This window comes from Euphorbia lathyris, chromosome 4 (assembly GCF_963576675.1).
Source record: "Euphorbia lathyris chromosome 4, ddEupLath1.1, whole genome shotgun sequence".
In the NCBI taxonomy this organism is placed as follows: Eukaryota; Viridiplantae; Streptophyta; class Magnoliopsida; order Malpighiales; family Euphorbiaceae; genus Euphorbia; species Euphorbia lathyris.
The window spans coordinates 70,313,538-70,337,493 of record NC_088913.1 but is presented as its reverse complement, the minus strand read 5'-3'; the positions used below and the strand labels follow the sequence as shown (position 1 = coordinate 70,337,493).

Sequence of the window (23,956 nt, the reverse complement as noted above, 5' to 3'; positions counted from 1 at the left end):
CATGTGAAACAGAATATGTTAAAGAGTTTGAATTTTGTGCAAGATGGAACAAGTGATGTTTTTGTTGATAATGATTCAGCTATTGCATTGGCTAAAAATCTGATCCATGATAGAAGCAAACTCATTGACACCAAGTATCACTTCATTAGAGAATGCATTGGAAGGAAAGAAATTCAGTTCAAACATGTACTATCCAAACATCAAGTTGCAGTTGCTGATAGATTCACTAAAGTTTTGAAATTTGAAGATTTAAGGGGATTAAAGACCATTCTTGGTGTTACTAAGTGATAAAAAAAATTATAAGTTTAAGGGGATGTGTTGAAAAGATAAACTTATTTACCAAGAGTCATCTTTTTTTTTTGAATAAAGATTGGGACGATATCAGGAAAGCCGTCGGACATCCCAGCCAGGCTGGCACCCCCTAGAGCCTCCCTAACAAAACCGGTTTATATTAAAAAAATTGGAAAAATACAAGAAGGAAGGATCAAAAATGTCGAAAATGAACAATGTTACACAAATCATCAAAAATAAAAAGGTGGCAAAAGGCAGGGGCCGATTGCCACCAAGTTAAATGCTGAGGAGTGACCCCAAAGTGGGCGAGAGAATCTGCAGCGCGCTTTCCTTCTCGATAAATATGAGTTATCACCACTTCCATATGAGAGTAGAGTTCCAGACAACGCAGCTAATCTTGACAAAGCAGCCAGGGGACTCGGTCAGATCGGCTACGAAAAAGCTGCACAACCAGTGTTGAATCAGACTCAACCCACAAACGGTGCCATTGCTTCTCCCAAGCCATTTCAACAGCAAAAATAACCGACTTAATCTCAGCAATATGCACGAAGCTGTCCGCAATTGGAAAAGCAAAGGAGCCACAAGCATTGCCCCTGCCAAAACGGAAAATTCCGCCCGCTTCCGTAGGGCCTGACACGCCCGCGGCCGATCCATCTGTATTGACTTTTATCCAACCCGCCATCAGAGGGACCCAGCGGACATGGGAGAGATTTAGGGCCGGGGGAGGTCGCAGAACCTCACCATTTGCTAGCAGAGGCCTCAGATTGATAGCTAGGGCCTGTAATTTGAAAATAGAATTTTGGATTGAGGGGAGCTCGTTCTCAAAAATAGCCTTATTACGTACCTGCCAGATCAGCCAAGGACAAGTAACCACAAACAGGTTCCACAAAGGGCGAACAGCCTTTTTTAACCGATAGTTTTGTAAAGCTGCAAAGAAATCCGAGAAAGGTCCCAAGGCTGGATGACATAGGCCAAACCAGTAGCAAATTGCAGCCCATAAGACCGAAGAGAAGGAACAGGTGACCATAATATGCGTTAAGCTTTCCGCGTCACATTTGCAAAGAACACAACGCGAAGCAATTTGGAATCCACGCGACTGTAAAATGTCAAGCGTTGCTAGCCGGCCATGAAGGGCCTTCCAGCAGCAGACGGATCTGCTAGGGGGAATGAAAATCCGCCAGATGAAATGAGCCCAAGGAACTGTATGGACAACAGAGCGGAGAATGGCATAAAAACTCTTCACCGAGAACACACGAGAAACAGCCGGCATCCAGACACAAAGGTCCCTATTATCAAGTCCCCTTTTGACGTGCATGATATTAGTGCGAACCTCAGACGGTAGATGGTCAATGTTAATCCACATGCCATTATTGTGAAAATGGCTAATAGGAGAGTACAAACCTGTTTGATCCCGTGGAGGGACGAGTCGCTACCAAACCATCTTTTAATGTCTCCTTTAAGCAACTTGTAACAGCCTTTACACGAAGTCCAAACCGAGGAGTTAACCAGGTAGTGTTTCGACTGACCCGAGGGATACATGAAATGCTTTTTGAGCAGATTTATCATAAAAGAATCTCCTTGTAAGATTTCCCAGCAAATTTTACCGAGCAGGGCGGTATTACAACTTTCAAAGTTCTTAATTCCCAGGCCTCTAAACTCCACATTATGGCTACAGATATCCCACGAGACGGTGATTAACTTCCTTGAATCCCTGCAACCAGTCCAAAGAAAATTTTGAACCGCCTTATTGAGTTTTAAAAGTAAATATGAGGGCCATCGATAAATCATAACAGAGTGCATTAGGGCGCCGGTCAAGGCCGATTTGATCAAAGTAAGCCGACCTGCGAAAGATAGTGAGTTGCCCTTCCACAGACTAAACTTGGCTAAGAACCGATCCGCTAGAGGGGACAGGTGCCTACTTTTGGGAGCTCCACAGAACAGGGGGACCCCAAGGTACATAAATGGGGGAGAAGCACTGTGAATACCCAGAATGGAAGCAAGCTGAGAGGCCCGATGATTATGCACCGAAGATCCAAAATAGGCTGCAGATTTTTCCCAACTAACTAACTGACCCGAAAGATCCCCATATGACTGAAATAAATCCCTGATAGTCCGCATGTTTCGTTTAGTAGCCTTTCCAAACAGAATCATATCATCAGCATACAACAAGTGTGAAGGGAAATTGGAATTCCCAGAATAATGCATAGGCGAGAATCAACCATCCATAACCAAAGAAGCTAACCTTCTGCTGAGAAAATCTTCTGCAATACCAAATAGAATTGGCGACAGTGGATCTCCCTGCCGAATGCCACGCGAACAACCGAAGTAGCCATGGGGGGAACCATCAATCATAACAGAGATCTTGGCGGAGGAGAGGATATTTAGAATCCAGTCCCTAAAAGGTAGAGAGAAACCAAAAGCTTCCATAACCCCAAGCAGGAAGTTCCAATCTAGAGTGTCGAAGGCTTTCCTAATGTCAATTTTGAGTGCCATGTTACCCCCAACACAGTGCTTTCCTAAGAGATTTACCCCTTCCGACGTCGCTACGATGCAATGGTGGATACTGCAATCTTTAATGAAGCCGAATTGATTAGCCGATACAATTTTAGCAGCAATCGGAGCAAGACGGTCTGCTAGAATCTTAGAAATTATCTTGTAACTGAAGTTACTCATCATAATAGGCCTGAATTGGCTGATCTGGTTAGCGCCTTCAGTCTTAGGGATTAAGGCCATTAGGTTTGAATTGAGTCCCTGAAGAATACAACCACTATCAAAGAAGCTAAGCACCATATTACTGACGTCAGTACCGATAATGTCTTAGAAATGTTGATAGAACATACCACCAAAATCGTCAAGCCCAGGAGCATTGTCTTTATCCAAACAAAAAACTACCCGCTTAATATCATCCTGTGACGGACGCTGGATTAAAGAGGCGTTGTCGTCTGCCGTGACCAGGGACAAAATAGTCACTGCAATAGCCCCAACGGTGTCCGTGTAGGCCGAGTCGCTGGTAAATAAAGCGAAATAGTAGTCCACCGCGTGTTGAGAGATGCAATTCGAATCATAGGTGAGATTATCATCAATTAGCAAACTCGTCAAGTTTGTTTTTACCTTTTTTTTATCTTCGTAGCCATGTGGAAAAATGCAGAATTGCGATCCCCAGCAGCAAGCCATTTTACCCTACTCCGGTCCCGAAGGACAATTTCCTGCCTATACAGCTGAAGGTCTAAATCCTCTTGAGCCAAAGCCTCCCGTGAGTGTCGCTCTGGAAAAAGACCGAGAGATTGGATTTCTAGCTGAATTTCTTCCAATCGCAGCTTGGCTGAGGATATATTTTCCTCCACTCTCCCAAACACATTTCGATTCCAAGTTCTCAAAACAGGGCACAGAGTTCTCAACTTATGGCAGAGGAGCTGCGTAGGGGGAAGGGATAAGTGAGAGGAGGACCAGTGAGTGGCGATTGTGTCCTTAAGAGAAGGGTGGGTGACCCACATAGACATAAAACGGAACCTGGAAATCTGAGGAGGCCCAACATCACATCTGAGAAGCAAGGGGAAGTGATCAGACCGGTGCCGAGGTAAAGCCGTGTATGTGACCCTGTCCCAGGAATCAAGGAAAGACTCGTTAACCAGAGCACGATCAAGCCGACATTCAACATGTGCATTACCCTGTTTTCCATTAGACCATGTGTATTGGAACCCAGTCGTGTCAACTTCTAACAGCTCACTACTATCAATAAAACCTCTGAACTCGGCACAAGAAGCTGCTGAAGGCCGTACCCCAGTTTTCTCATAGGCACCAATAACAGTATTAAAATCTCCTATGACTAGCCAATTTAGGTTACTACCTCCCCCAAGTCTCAGAAGATCAGCACACAGAGAGCGACGACCAAGAATGGATGTACTACCATAGACAAAAGATAAGTCAAAATTTCTACCTGAATGAGTAAGAGCGACTGTGATATGTTGCTCGTGTAAGGTATGGACAGAAAGCTGAGAAGCAATAGTTGGGCTGGCTAAAATCCACATGGAGTTGCAGTCATTGTGAGTGAACAGACCAAGCCCAATGGAAAACCAAAAAGTAGACAGGATTCCATCAAAATCGGTCAATGGTTCTGAAAGGCATACAAGATCAGGCCTATTAGAATGACAGAGCAGTTTAAGAGCTCGTTGAGTTATGAGGTTATTAACACCCCGACAATTTCAGAACAGCACTAACATGAGTAGCGGGTGGGGGGTCTGCTTCACCTCTTAGAGCGAGTTACGGGAGATGCCTGTTGGTGCTTTGTTTTCTTCTTTACCTCAGTCCATTCCCTTTCCAGATTCGACTGTGTTTCAGGGGCCGTTGACAGGCCATCAGCCAGGATATCCAGCAGCTTTAAGGCAAAAGGAGCTTGGGAGCTCCAAGCGTACTCATCCTCTTTGGAGTACAAAAGAAAATTGATTGCTTCGCTAAGGACCTGTATATTACCTTCTTCACATCTCTCCCCCCAACTTCTCTGATCTGTAACGGGTTCGGATTCAACAGATTTTATGCAGGACCAGTTGTAGGTTATTTGCCTCATGGTTTTCCGGCTCTGGAGAGCTAGTATGCTGCAAGCTCGGACTCGAATGTCGGCTATTTCTACGGGAGTGAGATGATCTGCCCCGAGGCCTAAACTGTTTCCCATCCTCTCGTGAAGCCTCAGGAGCCTTAGCGCTTTGATTACTGACATTCCGCTTGCAATTAGCCGCTGCGTGTCCAATAGAGGAACAAATAAAGCATAATACAAAGAGGTGTTCATAGTGTACTGAGACCCATTGCATATGTGTGTCCGTATCCACATGAATTTTCGATTGTATATCCTTAGCCAAATCCATATCCACAAGGACCCTAGCATAGTGTCCAAATTCACCATGAATAGTGTTGTTATCAAAACGTAAGGGCACTCCGATTGCACGAGCAATACTTGCAATTATACGAGAATCCCAAAATTCCCAAGGCAAATTGTATAAACGAATCCATACCTGAGCCGTGATCGATTTATATGTGTCCAGGTTGAATCCCGGAGTCCAAGTCGTGAATCGCATGATTCCCGGCTTCAATGAGAGAGCTCCAGTTCCCCAAACAGCTTGGAGAGAGACAGCATCCTGCAAAATAATATGGTAAAACCCTTTGCCCAAGGATATTAATTTCCAATCCATGGATTTCTTCCAAATCTGGTTCAATTTGAGCTTAAGATCAGAGTGCTTCCAAGGTGTATCGCCTTTAGAAAGGGAAAGGCGCCCAATGATGGAGTGCCGGCAAGTTTGGATCCTTTCATTGTAAATAGACTGTTGGACACGGACCGCCTTGAAGCCTCCTTCATCAGTAATCCGCGGCGGCGGCGAATCACTGGGAGGCGGCTGGGCTAGGTTCGAGAGAAGAGATGCAAAGGACTTGGTTTGTGGAGGCAGGGGCCCTTGCTGTTTGGAGCTTGAGGAAGAGGGCGGATTTTCCTGTGCGAAAGCCGGTCGGGAAAAAAGGTGAGCGATGCCATAGTCGGGAAGCTGGGAACCTTTCTCGAAAGAAGCCCGGCTAAAGAGATGGGCAATGGCGAAGGAGTCGGCAGGAAGCAGAGGTTTCGGCATGGCCGGAGATGGCGGCAGCGCGGCGGCAGTCTCAGTTTATATTGTCATTTAGTTGCTGATACAATAAGATTACCACTTACAAGTTAATATTTATGTCCAAAGATACCAAGAGTCATCTTGTTTTGTCCAAAAATGTTGTGTTGTTTAATAGAAGTCTTATTTGTAATCTACATATGTGTATGAATGAAAGCAGTGAGTGAAGAGTTGTTAGATGTGATTAACCAAAAAGCAAATCAAACATAGAAAAATATATGAACGATAAAACTAGAAATTAAAAAGAAAGAGTTAGACATTAAAGAGAAGTAATGTTAATCACATCCAATCTTTGGTTAATCACATCCAATATTTTTAAGACAGACGTAATCGTTTGTCTAACAAAGAGAATTTGTTTCTAGCAATTACACTTTTCATCTGTATCTCTAAAACTTTATTTTTTGATCCAAAATATAAATATTTAATATATTAAACTCATTCGAGATTTTAATAGAGTATTTAATCGTTAACCGGGTAATATTCAACAAATTCTCACCATCCATTTTGGAACCAAATGTCAGCGTCATTTTTAACAATTTGTATTTTCCATTTTACACCAGTAGGAACCTTCAATGTTACAGTACTTGACGGATAATGTCCATAAGCTTTCACAAAATTTTGTTGGAATGCTGTATAAAATTATAAATTATAAATTATGAGTCCCCGAAAAAATGGATAATTGAGATGATAATTTTGTGTTCATGTATGGAGTCATCAAAATTATCTTGAAAAAACTTGACCTCTTTAGTTTAACGGTTAAGGTGCAAAAATATCTTTAACATTTTATCTCTAATGTCTAAAATAGTGCAATTTTACATCTAATATTTGTAGCCAAGAGCAATTTTACTTCTAACGTTGATAATTTGGATCAATTTTAGACACTATTACAAAACACATATATTTTTGTTCATTATTTTGCACTTATTGCATATCTATTCGTTCTAAAAAAAGATTTCATGTTTTTTGTAATTTAATAATATATTTGGAGATTAATATTTATAAATTCGGTGAATTTTTTGAATTTTTTTATCTAATTCTTACAAAAGACAGTATATTTTTTTTACATCCCAACATATGTTTGTGATTTGTTACTGATAAAATGACGCACATGTGGAGTGTAGATACAAGATTCATGACAGAGAAGACAATTTGATTAATTATTTCTCAAATTGACCCAATTTATCAACATTAGGAGTAAAATTGCTATTGGTTTCTAACGTTATAGGTAAAATTGCACCATTTTAAACGTTAAAGGTAAAATTGTTCCTGATCCAAACGTTAAGGGTATTTTTACACCTTAACCCTTGCTACATGCTTTTATTGTTCTTCCTATATTGTTAAACACATTCACTTCTTCAATATATACGATCAGAGTAATAATTGACTCGGACTCAGCAAGTGGTAGTAAATTAATTAATAATTGACTCGGACAAAGTTATTAATGCTAATAGAAATGATTAGAGTAGTGGTTAATTCAACAGTCAGCCACCCCACAGCTTTAATTAATCCTCTAATAATTAGTAGCTACTTTGTATAGATAATAGAGTACTAATTTTTTTTTATCTTTAATAGAGTACTAATTAATCTGCCTCAGTTGGCTCGCATTCCCATGCGTGTTCGCCAGTTAAATTGCCCAATTTGCTTTTTGAATTTTATTATTATTTCATTTTATTACCTCCAAAATATTAACCAAACCTTAACAATTTACAATTCCTAATCAAAATTCATCTTTTTTATAATTTAATAATATAATTGGAAATTAATATTTTTAAATCCCACAAAATATTGAATTTTTTTCCAACTCGTATAAAATAAAGTATAATTTTTGTGATTTTTTTACTAATTAGTGATAAAATAACACACGTGTAAAGTGTGGATGAAAAAATTCATGACTAAAAGTTTGATAAATTATTTATCAAATTGATTCAACTTGCCAATTTAGGAAGTAAATTTGCTCTTGCTGTCAATGTTAGGGGTAAAATTGAATCATTTTAAAAGTTAAAGGTAATTGATATTGGTTGTTAATATTAAGGTAAATTTTGTACATTGTCCCTATGATGACTTGTGGAGAATTTCGGATTAGCTTCTGTCCCTGTGGAGGCGTCGTTGGGTTCGACGGGGAGAAGCTCTGGTGCCAAAGTCAGTATAGAGGAACAAGAAAGCAAACTGAATTGACAAAAGGTAGGTGTAAATGTACCTTGATAGCTCGAGATACAAGCTATATAAAGTCATGAAGTTGTAACCTTTAGTAACTAGAAAGTCTCCATTAATGCTCCATTAATGGCGGTTACTGGTTTCCTTTAAGTACGTCTGTTAGCTCATTAATAGTTCGTTAATGGCTTTTATGAAGGAATCAGCTCAGCTATTTTAACTGGCGGATCAAGGGCGGATCTCTACATAGGTTTGCCTACGGATCTCATATGGCGTAGTCTCGTTTGATCCTCCCATCGGATCTCTTCGTTTGATTCGCCTTAGCGTTCCGACATCAAGCGATCAATACACAGCCATTTTGGGGATAAATATCTCTTTTGATCCTTTGTATAATATCCGAATGTTATCAGAAGCCCCCCTAAAGTTCTTTTAAAGTCCTTTAGGGCTTTTGAGCTTCTTCGCGCGCCGTCATGATGACTGGCATTAATGGTCACTCTGTTTGATGCCAATCAATGGGTGACACGTGTCATGGACGCGCCACTCGAGGAAAAAGAAAACGTCTTCTTCCTTCCTCTCTTTCTCTTTCTTCTTCATTTGTGCTTCTCTTCCATTTTCCTTTACGTTTCTTTGCCCAGAGTTTTCCCGGAGTTTCAGAATCCTCCAAGCTTTAACTTTCATGTAAGTGGATCTTTTTCATTCTATTTTTTCTGAATGTTTAGGAGCTCTTCTTCATCCTCCGAATCGACCTTCGAACTTTTTAATTTGACCTCTTCCTCTGAAATCGCATTTAGCTGAACTACTTCTTCATCGGAAAATTCTTATTCCTCCGAAGATACAGTTAGCTCTGATTTAGCTGAGTTGCGTAACTCGGCGCGTAATACTGGTCGAACTCGTTCAGGTAGAATTCAAAACCTTTCCATCCCCGTTACTGGTACTGCTCCGGCAATAGATTTTAGGCGATTTTCCGGGATGGAAGCCTCTTCTTCTGCCCCGTCTAGGAAAAAGGCGCCTCGTGCGGAGTCTACTCCGTCTCACATGAGCGTCGCGGATCTAGCAGATCTGGCGAATCGCTTTCCGTGGATAAGTAACTACGAGACCCAGTTTGCGGCTGCCCATCAACGACCTGCCTGTCCGCCAATCGGATATCTGTCTGTATATAGTAGTCATGTAGAAAGAGGGTTCCGGCTTTCTCTTCCGAAGATGATGGCGGACATCCTTGCTTACTTTGATATCACTGTCAGCCAATTACATCCAAATGGCTGGTTAGACCTGGCTTTAGATTGTTACTTAGCTTCAAACTTATGGGTAGTGTGTACCCCTCGTGTCTTTCGATCTCTTCATAAACCGTCAAAGCGAAAGTCTGAGTCTTTCCTCACTTTTGCAAAGTTTGGAACATATTCGCCGTTTAGCGGCAAGATGTCCAATGTCCATCTTTGGGACGAAAAATTCTTCTATGTAAAGATAAAAGAGGGCGAGTCTTTAGACTTTCCATCGTTCTGGAATGCCAAACCTCTGCATATGGCGGGAGACATGCGCATATTGACAAATAGTGATGAGGTAGTGGCGGACCTCATGAAAGATGTCAAGGCGGATGGTTGGACATATGCTGACGCCTTGGACTTCATGATGAATGACATTCCTTTGATTTGTCGAGAAGGGGACAAGTTCATTTACTCAAAGTTTGCACAACTCGATCGAGGTAACTTTGTTTTTTCTTTGAACCTTGATTACCTTATTGTTCTTTTTGTCAGGGGTTTATCTAAGGCCAGTCACGCTCTTGTAGAGATGCGCAAGAAACTGAAGGAGGATGAGGCTCGAAAGAAAGGGCAGGCAGCGGATCCTCAAAAGAGTGTAGGAAAACGTCCTGCTGATACAACGGCTGATCCGCCTCTGAAGAAGAGGAAGCCTACAACTTTCGGCGGACAAAAGTTTATGGCGGATGCCATGAAATCCGCAATGCCCTTGGTGGAGAAGGAACATGTAAGCTGTTTTTACCACTTCTCTCTTCCATATTATGAATCTAAGTTCTGACCTTCCCAGCTTTGTGCAGATGGCGAAGCCTGACCTGGGTGGTTACTGGTCCGCCAAATATGGTGATAGGGGATCTTTGAAGAATGAGTCTGTCATTAATGACCTGGAAGAAGCTCTTGGTCAGTTAAGCGAGGTGCAGAAGAGCCAGAACCATATCTCAGGATCAGCCCATGTCCAAATGGGAAAAACGGAGCTTCTAACGGTAAGTTACCTCTATCCTTTTTGTTATTTTTTGGATGAATGAGTGATCCTCTTTGGGGAGAATTTCGACATTGTTCTTTCGTTTGAATGGATTGTTTGCATTGATAGGTATACACCCGTTTGCGTGCCATGGAAGCTGAGCTCCTTCAAGGTGTGGAGGATAAGGCCACTATAGAAAGGTTGGAGAAAGAAGTCGCTGATGCTAACGTGAATGCCGCGTCCGCCATTGCCCTCAAGGATGCCGAGATCCAGAAGCTGAAGGAAAAGATCGAAGCAGATGCTAAGGAGCATGAGGATGCCTTAGTAGATGCAGAATTCATGGCAGGGGAGCAAGCTTTCTTTTATGGCGAATGGATCATGGCGTATGTCCAACTGGCACATCCCGAGATTGATTTTACAGATCCGGAGTTCGTCGTTCCCGACGCGGATGTTGTCCTCAAATATCGCAAAATCCCGGATGTCAAGGATTACATCCGTGATCACGTTCGGAAATGGATGAAGGGATCCGCCGAAGAAAGCAAACCTCTTGCCAACCTTAAACCCGTGGACCTCGAGGGAATGCCCTCGAAGACAGGTGACCAGAGTGAGGAGCTAATAACCGATGCACTATTCCTCTAGGAGGAATTATCTCTGTAGAGCAGGAAGCCCCACTAGAGGGCGTATCTAGTGTTGTAGAGAAGGAAGCCCCTTTGGAGGGCGCATCGGGGGAAACAGATGCGAAAGAGGATGCTCCTATTAATGTGTAGCTTTGTTTGTAAATCTTAAGTACAGTTGTTAATCCTTGCTATTATTTATTTAACTTTTACGTTTGCGCAAGTAAATTTATAGGCTTTCAGGATTTGTTTTGAAGTAGGTGGCCAGCCATACCTCATAGCATGAACCTTTGTGAAGGCTTGAAGCTTTTATTCCTTTAGAGGAAGTTAAGCTGCCTTAGGCGGTCGATTTGCTTCCTATCTTTGAGGTAAATCGATCCACCCTTAGGACTTTGAACTCGTTTTGGAAAGGGCGTAAGAGAGTGTAAAGACCTTGCGTCCAAGGAATGTTTTAACTCTATCTCGAATGGTGGTCATTTAAGGATTGATCTGCCCATGAGATTAGTCTCCTATCTTTGAGGAGAAAAAGTAACCATGTCGTGATAGCATTATGTTTTGGCGCATGGGAAGTGTTGGGTGCCCCCCTTCTTTTTTAGGCTGGAATATTTATATTGCTACAAAAAAATACTTAAAAAAGAATGTTGACAAGATAACAATTGCTTTTTATTGAATGGTGATACACCTTATTACAGCAAGCGGGTCTTTACATGTGAGCCTCATTAAAACCTTTAATAAGAAAAACCTCATAGGAAAAAAGCTTACTAAAGGAAAAAGAGTACTCAAAACCTTGGTTACATTCTATTTTCTGGCGAAGTATTTGCGGAGATTTTGGAGATTCCATGTCCGTGGCAGTGTATTTCCTTCCATGTCTTGAATTTTAAACGTGGCGAATCCAATCTTGTTGATTATTTTGTACGGACCCATCTAGGTGACTCCCAGCTTTCCTTTCCCTTCCTTAGATTGAATTTTGTCCGCTTTACGGAGCACAAGGTCCCCCGCATTCAGATTGATAAGCTTGGCATTTTTATCATGGTAAGCGGCGATCCGCTGCTTATAAGCTGCTATGCGGACATATGCCTGTTCCCGCTTTGCCTCCACTTGATCAAGACTTTCTTTCAATCTTTGGCTGTTTTCGTCCTCGCAGTAGAATACAACTCGATCACTAGGGACCTGTATTTCGACTGGGATTATAGCTTCCACGCCATGAGAGAGGGCGAATGGTGTTTCGCCGGCGGCCATTCTGGGTGTAGTGCGATACGCCCATAGGACGCTCATTAATTGATCCGCCCATTTCTTGTCATGCTCCCCCAATCTTTTCTTTATTCCTTTTACGATCGTCTGATTTGTGACTTCGGTTATACCGTTGGATTGAGGATAGTAAACGGAGGCGAATCTGTTCTGAATGCCCAATTGTGCACAGAAAGTTTTGAACTCTCCATAGTTGAATTGCGTTCCATTGTCAGTGATAATCGTGTGGGGAACTCCATACCTTCCTAAGATATTATCTTTGACGAACTCCACCATCCGTTCAGCATTGATGGAGGAGACAGCTTCAGCCTCTACCCATTTGGTGAAATGATCTACTGCCACTACCACGTACTTTCTTTGTCTGCGGGTAGGAGGAAATGGTCCAACAATGTCAATTCCCCAAATAGCAAAGGGTCTGTTGTAACACCTTTCCACATAATTTTGATTTGACAAAATTGTTTAAGTATAATTAAAAACATATTCTAAACACACTAAGTTTAAATGCTTTGATTTATTCTACTAATGTGTTTGTTCAATGTTGAGTTAAAAAATTCCTTATAAGACATAAGGATTAAAAGGCCCAAGCTCAATACAAGAGTCAAAGCCCAAGTCAAACTGTTCAAGACAACTCGGCCCGCGAATGTCAAAACCTTATCGTTGTGGACAAAACGCAACTTAGCGGAAGAAGGATCTAGAAGACCTTCAGGGAACAACTTCGGAACGAAGCTGCTGAGTTGATTCGACAAAGCGTACAAGACAGCAGCTGGCTAAGGAAAACTTCCAGACAAAGTGTTTCCACTTTGGGTAAAGTTCAGACGACACAGTATGCTGTCTAGTTGACATTACCATAAATGGAGAGACACTCTGCGGAGCTGACCAAAAGCTGCCCGATAACAGAAGATACTCAAATCTGATTGGCCGAGAGCTCTGAGCAAGTCAAGATGACAACGACAGGAAGCCGTTTCCCTCCAACGGTTATTTCGAAATTCGAAATGACCGATGCCTCAAGACGTCTCTATAAATAGTGCCATCAGAAGCTTCATTCAACACAAAACTTGATCAAGCCATTACGCTGACCAAATTTCTACGCAAGTTCTGCAAGCAAAAAGCAAAGCAATCTTACACTATATTTCATATCTTTTGTGTAAAAGTCTAGAGTGATTATTCAATCATCTAAGGTGTCTTAGCAATCATTGTTTAGGACAAACACTTATCATTTCTAGAGATTAGAAAGGAGAGGCTGAGTACTCGGTTATAGTACTCAGCGAGAGATTAGGATTGAGTAGAGGTATAGAGGAAGGTACTCTTGTTATACTCAGTTGCTAAGATTGTAAAAGGTTTGAGGCTCTACCTTTAAAGAGCTCATGAGGATTCGAAAACTCGGAACGTGTTCCGGGGACAGGACGTAGGCTAAGAAGCCGAACCTGGATAAATCTGCTGAGTAACGTATTTCTTACCTTACACTCCTTATATATATTGCTTGCTTAAATAACCAAAAACTGACCAAGTAAAGAGGTCAAGCTGAGTTATGCGCATCAAACATCTGAGCTCAGGAATAGACTCTAAGTGCTATCTCCTGACTCAAGTCAAGAAACTGACCTAGTCACCAGTTGACTAAGCCAGTATCTTGCTGCTTACTCAGCGCCGCTGTTAAAACCTTTTCTCTTAAGAAAAGAAGTATGCCCTAAGTTTCAAAAAGTTTAAATAGTTCCTAACCCCCCCCCCCCCCGTGGAACTATATTTGTAACGTTATAAGGGACCAACAAGTGGTATCAGAGCCTAAAAGCTCACTGTAAAAGGTTTAACAACCTTGAGCTGATCCCCACTATAGGCGAAAACAGTACTCGGTTTCTCCTAGGAAACCAAACAACTCAGATATTGCCTGAGGGGCTGTCCATCACTCGGCCTCCCCTATTCTTCGGGTCTAACTATACCTTCTGGAAGAATAGGATGAAAAATTTCATTCAGGCTACAAATATGAGTGCTTGGCTATCTATAGTGCAAGGCCCATTTGTACCTGTCGAAGTTGTGGCTGGCCATACAGTTGTAAAAGCTGAGGCCAAATGGACAGAGGATGATCTCAAGAAGCTTCAAAATCACGCTTCGGCTATTAATATGCTTCACTGTGCGCTCGATGCTGCATAATATAATAAAATTTCAGGTTGTGAGTCGGCGCAAGAGATCTGAAAGAAGCTGGAGGTCACCTACGAATGAACCAACAAAGTAAAGGAGTCCAAGGTGAACCAACAGATGAGATTGTACGAGCTGTTCGAGATGAACAATGATGAGGGCATATCTGACATGAATGCAAGATTTACCAACATCATAAATGAGCTCAAGAGACTTGGGAAGATCTTCACTGAGGAAGAACAAGTCAAAAAGATACTCAGGAGTCTTCCTAAAGACTGGCAAGCAAAGAAGTCCGCTGTTGAGGAAGCTCAGGACTTAACAACCTACAAATATGACGAACTCATCGGCTCGTTGCTGACCCATGAGATATCAATGAAAAACTTCAAGGTGAAGGAAAAGTCTGAAGACAAGAAGCAGAAATCTCTTGTCATGAAAGCTGACTCCACTGATGGGAGCTCAACAGATGATGAAGAGATGGCTATGTTCACAAGGAAGATGAAAAGGCTGTTCAGGAAAAATGACAAATATTCTAAGAAGCCCTATAGAAAGTTTGATAAGTATAAAGCTGAGTCCAGCGACAGCAAATACAAGAAAGACAACTAAAAGCCTATTACATGCTTTGAATGTCATCAAACTGGCCACATAAAGTCAAGCTGCCCCACGCTGAGGAAAGATAAGAAGAACGGCAAAAAGGCAATGGTGGCTACATGGAGCGACAGTGATGAGTCTTCATCAACAGAAGCTGAGGCCACCGAGTCAGCGAAGATATGCTTCATAGCTGACGAACTTGCTGACCCGTGTGTCTCTTAGCACACTGACCCCTCCGTTGCATCTGACGATGAGGAGCAATCAAATGAGGTAATACCACTTTCCTAGCTCAGAAACGAAATGGGTAATGCCCTGAGTGATCTCTATACACTTGTCAAAAAGTGTAATAAGAAAATTAGAGCACTCAGCAGGCGCTGTGATGAGGTTGAAGAGGTCAAGCTGAGTGACCTCAGATACCTTCTTCAGGACAACTCAACTTTGCATGATAACATGAAGATCATGCATGAGTCTGTCTCTGAAGTCCAATCAGTTTCGAAGAAACTGAGAAAGGATGTCACAACTATCCAGAACCAATTAAAGGTTCCAAATAAAAGAAACATTCCTCTGAGAACTCAGTACCAATGTACTCAGCAGAGATGGAATCCCTAGCGGAATGTCCAGTGTGACTTCTGTGGGAAGAAAGGTCACACTATAAAGGTGTGCTGGCATGCTCAGCACTGGGGTGCTGACCAATCAGTGAGACAACCTAAACAGAAGGTCAGCTGTGACTTTTGTGGAAAGAATGGCCATACTGTCCATGTATGTCGCCATAAAATAAAATATGATGCTTTACCTGTCGCACCTAACAAGCAAGGACTCAAAAAGAATTGGGTACCTAAAAGTAACTAGTTACAATGCAGGTAAGCCTGAGATGTGCTGAGAAGTCAAAGATGTGGTATATTGACAATGCATGCTCGAGGCATATGACTGGTGATGAAACTCAGTTCATCACGTTTGAGCGTAAACGAGGAGGAAGTGTAAGTTTTGGAGACAACAAAAAGGGTAAGATAGTAGGGTCAGGAACCATCGGAGGTAATCCTACTATTGAGTCAGTCTCCCTAGTCAGCGGACTCAAATATAACTTACTCAGCATAGCTCAGCTATGTGACAATGGGAGAAAAGTTATATTTGATGCTACTGGATGTAAAATATATGAGGGTAAATCAAATGAGTTAATTTTAACTGCCCCTCGCATAGATAATGTCTTTATGCTAGACTTAGAGAAAAAGTTTTCAAAAAATGTACGCTTAGTATCAAAGGAAGAAAATTCCTGGCTATGGCACAGGAGACTTGGTCATGTAAGCATGGACCTCCTGGCCAAATTAGCAAGAAAGCAATTGGTTGAGGGACTGTCTGAACTTAAATTTGAAAAAGATCAATTATGCCACGCTTGCCAAGCTGGAAAACAAACCAAATAATCTTTTCATAGCAAAAATATTGTCTCAACTAAGCGTCCGTTAGAATTACTACACTTGGATCTCTTCGGTCCAGTCCAGCCGCTGAGTCTGGGTGGAAGAAGATTTTCCTTGGTCATTGTAGATGACTTCTCTCGGTACACTTTGGTCATCTTGCTGAGTAGCAAGGATGAGACCTTTGAGACATTTTCAAATTTGGTTAGAAAAATTGAAAATGATAAAGACCTAAAATTGGCTCACATCCGAAGTGATAATGGTGGAGAATTCAAAAACCAAAAGTTTGTTGAATTCTGTGAAGCCAGCGGCATTGACCATAATTTTTCTGCTCCTAGAACACCTCAACAAAATGGGGTTGTTGAAAGGAAGAACAGAACTCTGGTTGAAATAGCCAGGACAATGCTGGATGAGCATAGGCTTCCAAAGTATTTTTGGGGAGAGGCTGTTAACACAACGTGCTATATTCTTAATAGGGCTCTAGTTAGACCTATATTAAAGAAAACCCCCTATGAACTTTGGAAAGGACGAAAGCCCAACATTGGATACTTTCGTGCCTTTGGCTGTAAATGTTTTATTTTGAATACCAAAGATAGCTTAGCAAAGTTTGACTCAAAAGCTGATGAGGCTATCTTTTTAGGCTACTCAACAAACAGCAAAGCATACAGAGTTTTCAATAAACAAACTCAAGTTTTAGAAGAGTCAGTACATGTTGAGTTCGACGAGACTAACCCTGCAGGTAGATACCAGCCACTGACCGAGGATGATCCACACTCAGTAACCGCTGACCAAGAACCAGCTGCTGAGTCATTCACTAAAAGGCTGACCAAGAGTAAGAGTGAACCTAAGATTACTTTCACTGACCAGTCTACTTCTGCAGAGATTGTTGAAACACAGACAGCACAAGACATTAATCTACCTAAAGAGATAAGGATTCCAAGAGGGCACTCAGAAAGTGCAATCCTTGATTCTGCTGGGAATACCCTGATGACGAGGAATCAACTCAGGAGGTACCTCAGCAATGTAGCCTTCGTCTCAGTTCAGGAACCTAAGAACTTCGCTGATGCTGAGGAAGATGAATTCTGGATGAGCGCAATGCAAGAGGAACTTGATCAATTCAGAAGAAACGATGTATGGGAGCTAGTGCCACATCCAAGGAGTCAGAAGACCATTGGAACAAGATGGGTCTTCCGCAACAAACTGGATGAGCAAGGAAATGTAGTCAGGAACAAAGCAAGACTTGTAGCTCAGGGCTACAGTCAGCAAGAAGGTATTGACTACGGTGAGACCTTTGCCCCAGTGGCAAGGCTAGAAGCTATTAGGATCTTATGTGCATATGCATCTTACATGAACTTTAAATTATTTCAAATGGATGTTAAGAGTGCATTTCTTAATGGAGTTATAAACGAGGAAGTTTATGTTAATCAACCTCCAGGGTTTGAGGATCCTAAATTCCCAAACCACGTTTATAAGCTCAAAAAGGCTCTGTACGGCCTCAAGCAAGCACCACGTGCTTGGTATGAGAGGCTGACCAGTTTCCTGCTGACTAGAAATTATGTCAGGGGCAAAGCTGATACAACCTTATTCATTAAGAGAAAGGGTAAAGATACCCTGCTGGCTCAAATTTATGTTGATGATATAATATTTGGTGCAACTAACGAATCAATGTGCAAGGAATTTAGCAAACAAATACAGACTGAGTTTGAAATGTCGATGATGGGAGAACTCAACTTCTTCCTCGGACTTCAAATAAAACAAGGAAAGAATGGCATCTTCATCAGTCAAGCTAAATATGCCAAGGAGATATTAAAGAAATATGACTTGGAAAATTGCAAGCCAATATCCACTCCTATGGGCACTGACACTGTCCTCTGCGCTGACGAGAATGGTAAGTCAGTAGACAGCAAATTGTATCGAGGTATGATAGGCTCTCTACTTTACTTAACAGCCAGTAGACCGGACATTCAGTTCTCAGTATGCTACTGTGCTAGATATCAATCTAACCCTAAGGAATCTCATTACATAGCTGTAAAAAGAATCCTTAGATACTTGCAAAGCTCAGTGAACACAGGTTTATGGTATCCCAACACACATGGCTTTACACTCGTTGGATACACTGACGCTGACTATGGTCGAGACAAGCTAGAACGAAAAATCACCTCTAGAGGATGTCATTTCTTAGGAAGCTGTCTTGTATCTTGGTTCAGCAAGAAGTAGGCGTCAGTAGCCCTGTCTACCACTGAAGCTGAGTACATTGCTGCTGGTCATTGTGTTGCTCAAGTCCTATGGATTAAGCAACAACTTGAAGACTATGGTGTTCAAACAAAGACAATTGAGGTCAAATGCGACAACAAAAGTGCAATTGATTTATCAAAGAACCCAATTCAACACAGCAGAATGAAGCATGTCAGCATAAGGCATCACTTCATTAGAGACCATGTACTCAAAGGTGAGATAAAGCTGACCTACGTCCCAACGGATGAGCAGCTTGCGGATATCTTCACAAAGCCACTGGCTCGTGAACAGTTCAGCATACTGAGAGAAGCCATTGGTATGTTTAATCCTCTTCAGTAAATTCCTGTTATAAAATGTAAACTTATGCTGAGTGAATTACTATGCTGAATGATTTATGCAATTGCATGCTGAGTGATTGTTATGCTGAGTACTTAACACAAAATACACATCAATACTGAGTCTATATGCACACCGAGTAGTAATCTTAAACTGAGAAATCATCCTTTCATATACTACTGACCACTCAGAATCCAAAACGCTTAGTATTCTAAACACTGAGTGTTAGATCCGTTGCACTTAATGCTAAGCACGCGTATAGCAACCTAGGATGACGTATGCACTGAATGTGTCATAAAAGCCAGGATTTTTGTCGATTGACAATCCCAAGGCAAAACTGACACATGGATTCGATAAGATCCACACTTCACCGCTATAAATAATGGGTAAATCCCCATTCTTTATTTTCTTTACACCTACCGAATTCTAAGGCAAAGCTTTCTCTCTAAAAACTCTCAAAGCTTCCCAAACTTGTTCTGAACTATGACTAAAGTTTCCGTCAACATCTCCGGTGCCGGTCACCCTAAGACCAGCTCCGATGAACCCTCCAGGCAAACTTCTGTGCCTAAAGCTACCAAGGTCACTACGCCGAGTAAAGGAAAAACTGGGCAAGCTACCTCCTCCAAAGAAAAACCGACCAAAACCAGAACCTATACCAAGGTCCTTGGTAACATTAGCGAATGGAAGGTGGACTTCTCACGATGGGTCTCTGAGTCTTTCGTAACTTCCGAGCAACCCTTCTGCGAATGGATATCGCAAAATGGATGGACCGAGCTGTTTTCTATTAGGGATCACACGTATCCTGACCTAGTAAGGGAGTTCTACCACAATCTCCGTGTTGCTGATGACAACCAGGACTATCTGGCAACTGTGGTAAGAGAAAAGACCATTTTCATAAACCCTAACTATCTGGCAAACTTGCTGAAGTTGAAAAATGAAGGAGCAAAGCTGAGAAGATCTGGAGATCGTGAAGGTACTGGGTACGATGTCACTTTCTGTAAACACTACAAGAAATATGACCTTTTATGATAATTTTTCTTTCTACGAACATAATTTCGTCACCAATAACCACTTAACCATGACGAAGTTTACATTTTGTCATTGTTTTTAATTTTTTTATGACAAGTTTTAAGAGCATCTCCATTGATAAATCAATTCGTCACTGTTTGAAATATTTTATGACGATAAGAAAAAATTTGTAGTCTAAAATTTTGGATGTGGGATTAAGTAGAATGAATATGGAGGGAAAACTTCTATATGACGAAATAATTTATACTGGTAACAAATTTATCGTCATGGTAAGGAATTATTTTTTGTGATAACTTAATTCGAACAAACGGTAACAAAATTATATTTCATCATGTATTATTACCTTTTGTGATAGTATTTAAATATTGTCATGTATTTTGACACTATTGTGATGGTATATGAACGGTCATCACCATAACATTTACGGGTAAATTTTAGTAATTTCGAATTGAATAAAAAATAATTTATTAACAAAATATATTTAAATAAATGACGATTTATTTTTTCATCGTGAGACATAATATCTTAATAACGACTGTAATACGTCATAAAATAATTAGAAAAATGTGTCAAAAATATACACTGCTATTTATTATTATTTTGTTGTGAGAATATTTACAAATCGTTATCTATTTGAATATTTTTTTAACAATAAGAAAAAAAATTAAAAAATAACATTAATTGATGAATTTTTTTATATCGCCATATATAATATAAGATAATATTTTTTATGACAATATTTACTCGTCATCAAGTAATTATATAAAATAGTAATGAGTTAAATTGTGTGCCATATATTAATATAGTGATATCATACATATATTGCTTTATATACTAACATTTTGATGATAAAATATTTATGAACATCATTTTATATAAGAAATTGGATATCATACATATATTGCTTTATAAAATATTTATGAACACAATTATAAATGTTCACAGACATCATTTTATATAAGAAATTGGATACTTAAAGCAATATAAAATGTTTTTTCATATGAGATATTTTTATTAGATCGTTTGTTAAATGTAACAAAAAAATGTCATTTTAAGTAATAATCTTTTATATAATTGACTTCAATATTTTATTTTTTACTTGTACTTATTTATTAGGACCCCACTTGGTAACTCGCCCCTAGGTCTCTAAAATCTCAGGATCAGCCTTGTATTAAACATAATTAAATAGAAAAAATGTATTAAAATGCAATTCATTTTAATTAATGTATTCCTTAAAAAGATTTTATTTCCAACTCAACACGTTAGTTTCAATGTTAATTCTAATTTAATATAAACTATAATACAATTTAGTAAAATATCAGTTTTGTAGTTTTTTTAATTAATACAATATATAAAGCTAACATGTTGAATTACTATTGTAGCCTCCAATTAATTTAATGAAATCAGCAACTAATGAAGGGTATAATTGTCTTTCTCCATCTTTTTAGCCGTTCATCCCACCTACCTAATACACGTTTTCCACTCTATCACTCCTTTCCCACATTTCCCTCTTTCTCTCTTTCTCTTCCCCTGTTCCGTGCTCTTCTCTCTGGCGAGTCTATGACTTCCTTACTTTTTTGTTTCTTTCATTTCTATGTGTTTTGGATGGGTTATCACTTGCTCGATTTGTTTTTCTCAATATTCAATTTGTTCTATTTTATTAGATGTACTCCATACTATTGCTCGTTTAGGCCTTATTCATTATGATTTTTTTTTTTAATTTTTGTTGGCCTCTCTTTCCCTTTTGTGTGTTTCAGGGCTGAGTTCATTCCATTTGTTTTTCTCTCTTTGCTAGCCTGGATGTGGAGATCGTTATAAAGAAACTCATAATTTCAGTGGGTGTTGATTCTTCGAATGATTGTTTGTTCTTAGTTTGATGTATCATGGCTCTGCAAAGCACGTGCGATTGTGATTTAAAAATCATTTTTTTTTTCATTTTTTGGGGCCTCTAATTCTATGCACATTTATACTAATTTATATTGCTACTTTAATAGTTAGTATTTATTTTTTGGTGTGTTTAATTTATCATGTCATTGATGAACTTTTCTGCAGTTATATTTTATTGGATGGAAGATCCAAACAAAGATATGTGAATTCTTTTCCACAGATTGCTTTAAATTCCAAGGTTTGTTCTCTTTATTTGTTGCTTTCTTGCATATATTTTGATTTTTTTTATGTATGGTAATTTTTAGGATGAATCTGATATGAAGTTCATGTTTTTTATTTTCATGATGAATCTGATCTGCTCATATATTTTTTGTGCGAGATTTTTAGTTAGTGATGAACATTTATGGTGTAGGGTTTCAGATCAGATATGCACGTGACAATGTACTGCTTTCAGATGGGTTTCCGCTTGGTGCATGCCTGCCTCTTGATGTTGCTGAAATTGTTGTTTTACGAGTGACTTTCCAATTTTCCCTTGATGTTGATTCCTCATGTTTGGAAGTGGAATCAAATGCATTGTATTTTCACAATATATATTAAATAAATGACAAGGATTTTTGTTATTATAAGATAGTGTTTTGTGACGATTTATGTTGTTAATAGAGGTGTACTTATAATAAAATGCATTGTCACTGTTTAATACTCTATAAGGATAAATGAAATGTTAAAATGAGAATAGTTTTAACGAATATAAAATCATTAAAATTCTAAAATTTTGGCTTCGTATATATTCGTCATGTTAACTATAAATTTTAGTGACACAATATGCATTTCGTCGGTTTATATTTACATTTTATGACAAAATTTTCATCTCAAGTGACACAAATGTGATAGTTACAACGTAATTAAAACTCTAAAACTCTATAATTTCATTAAAAGTCGTCACCTTAACTATATTTTTAAATGACAAAATTTTGAATTACGTCATTTAATTTTTACTATTCGTGACAAAATAAAGTCATGTGTGACACAATATTTACAACAATAGTGACAAAATAAATGTCATTAAAACAAGTAGTATATTGACATATGTTCTTGTTCGTCATATAAAAGTAAACAATTTATGATAAAAAGAAAAAATTCATCATATATACATAATACCACGCTCATACCGTGACGATCTATGTGACGATACAATTTTGTCACCGATTATTTATTGTGACAAAAATTTATGTTTTCATGACAATTTATGTACGTAATAAAAGACCAAATTTCTTGTAGTGAAACCTGAAGGCCACTCAGGAGAAGTCTCCAGTTCCTCTATGGGTCAGCATCAAAAGATGGCTCACTATCTACTGTCCTACTTTATTTATCCAAAGATCAATTGCACAACCTCAGCAACGAACTTTGAGCAATGCTTCATATGGCATATGCTGACATATAAGCCGATCAACATGCCAATATTCCTCATTGTTGGGTTCCTGAGGAGCACTGGAATTCTCAAGCTGGGCTCGCTCATCACTAGGATCCTCATTGATCATCAAATAGACCTGACTGATGAAGTTAAAGCAAGAGGATCTGAAATCACAGTAGCTTCGCTGAGGGCTTTGAAGTTCAATCAGCCTCTGAAGAAAGGAAAAACTGCTGCTGCTGGTGAACAACAAGCTGAGGAAATAGCTGTCCCGAAGAAAGGGAGAAGAACTAAGGCTCCAACTGCCCGCAAGAGGAAAGCTGTTGAGACCACTTCAAAGAAAGCAGAGCCTAAGGCAAAGAAGCCTAAGTCAGTTGCTAAATCAGGTCAGGAGAGACCTAAGTCAGCTGAGAAAAGGAGCAGGCAAGATGAGCCTGAAATTGAGGAAAGACAAGATGCTGATGTGCAGCCTCAAAAGAAGCAGAAGTCTTCTTCACTGACTCCCATTGATGCTATCCCTACTGACGTCATTGTTCCTGGTGACTCTCACTACACACAGTGTCTAGGAACTATAGCTGAGCATCAAGAAGATGAGGTGCATTTGGACGATCAGTTCATTGCACAAGTTGAGGAAGAGCTAGATGGTGACAGTTCAGAAGATGACGAAGAAGAAGAAGAAGAGGCCAGCGGTCAGGATGACGCTAAGAACAATGAGGAAACAACCAGTGAGGTTGAAGCTGAGCAAGCCAATTCTGAGTTGGCTGCTGGAGAAGAACA

General features: G+C 39.9%; 1 long non-coding RNA gene across 1 annotated transcript; it reads left to right on the top strand.

The window, feature by feature from the left end:
• The first annotated feature begins 21,355 nt into the window (after positions 1 to 21,355).
• Positions 21,356 to 22,438, top strand: LOC136227525 (uncharacterized). The gene is made up of 4 exons (XR_010688116.1): positions 21,356 to 21,436; positions 21,642 to 21,719; positions 21,937 to 22,009; positions 22,184 to 22,438. It is a non-coding gene; the product is annotated as an uncharacterized lncRNA (long non-coding RNA).
• The last annotated feature ends 1,518 nt before the right edge of the window (positions 22,439 to 23,956 follow it).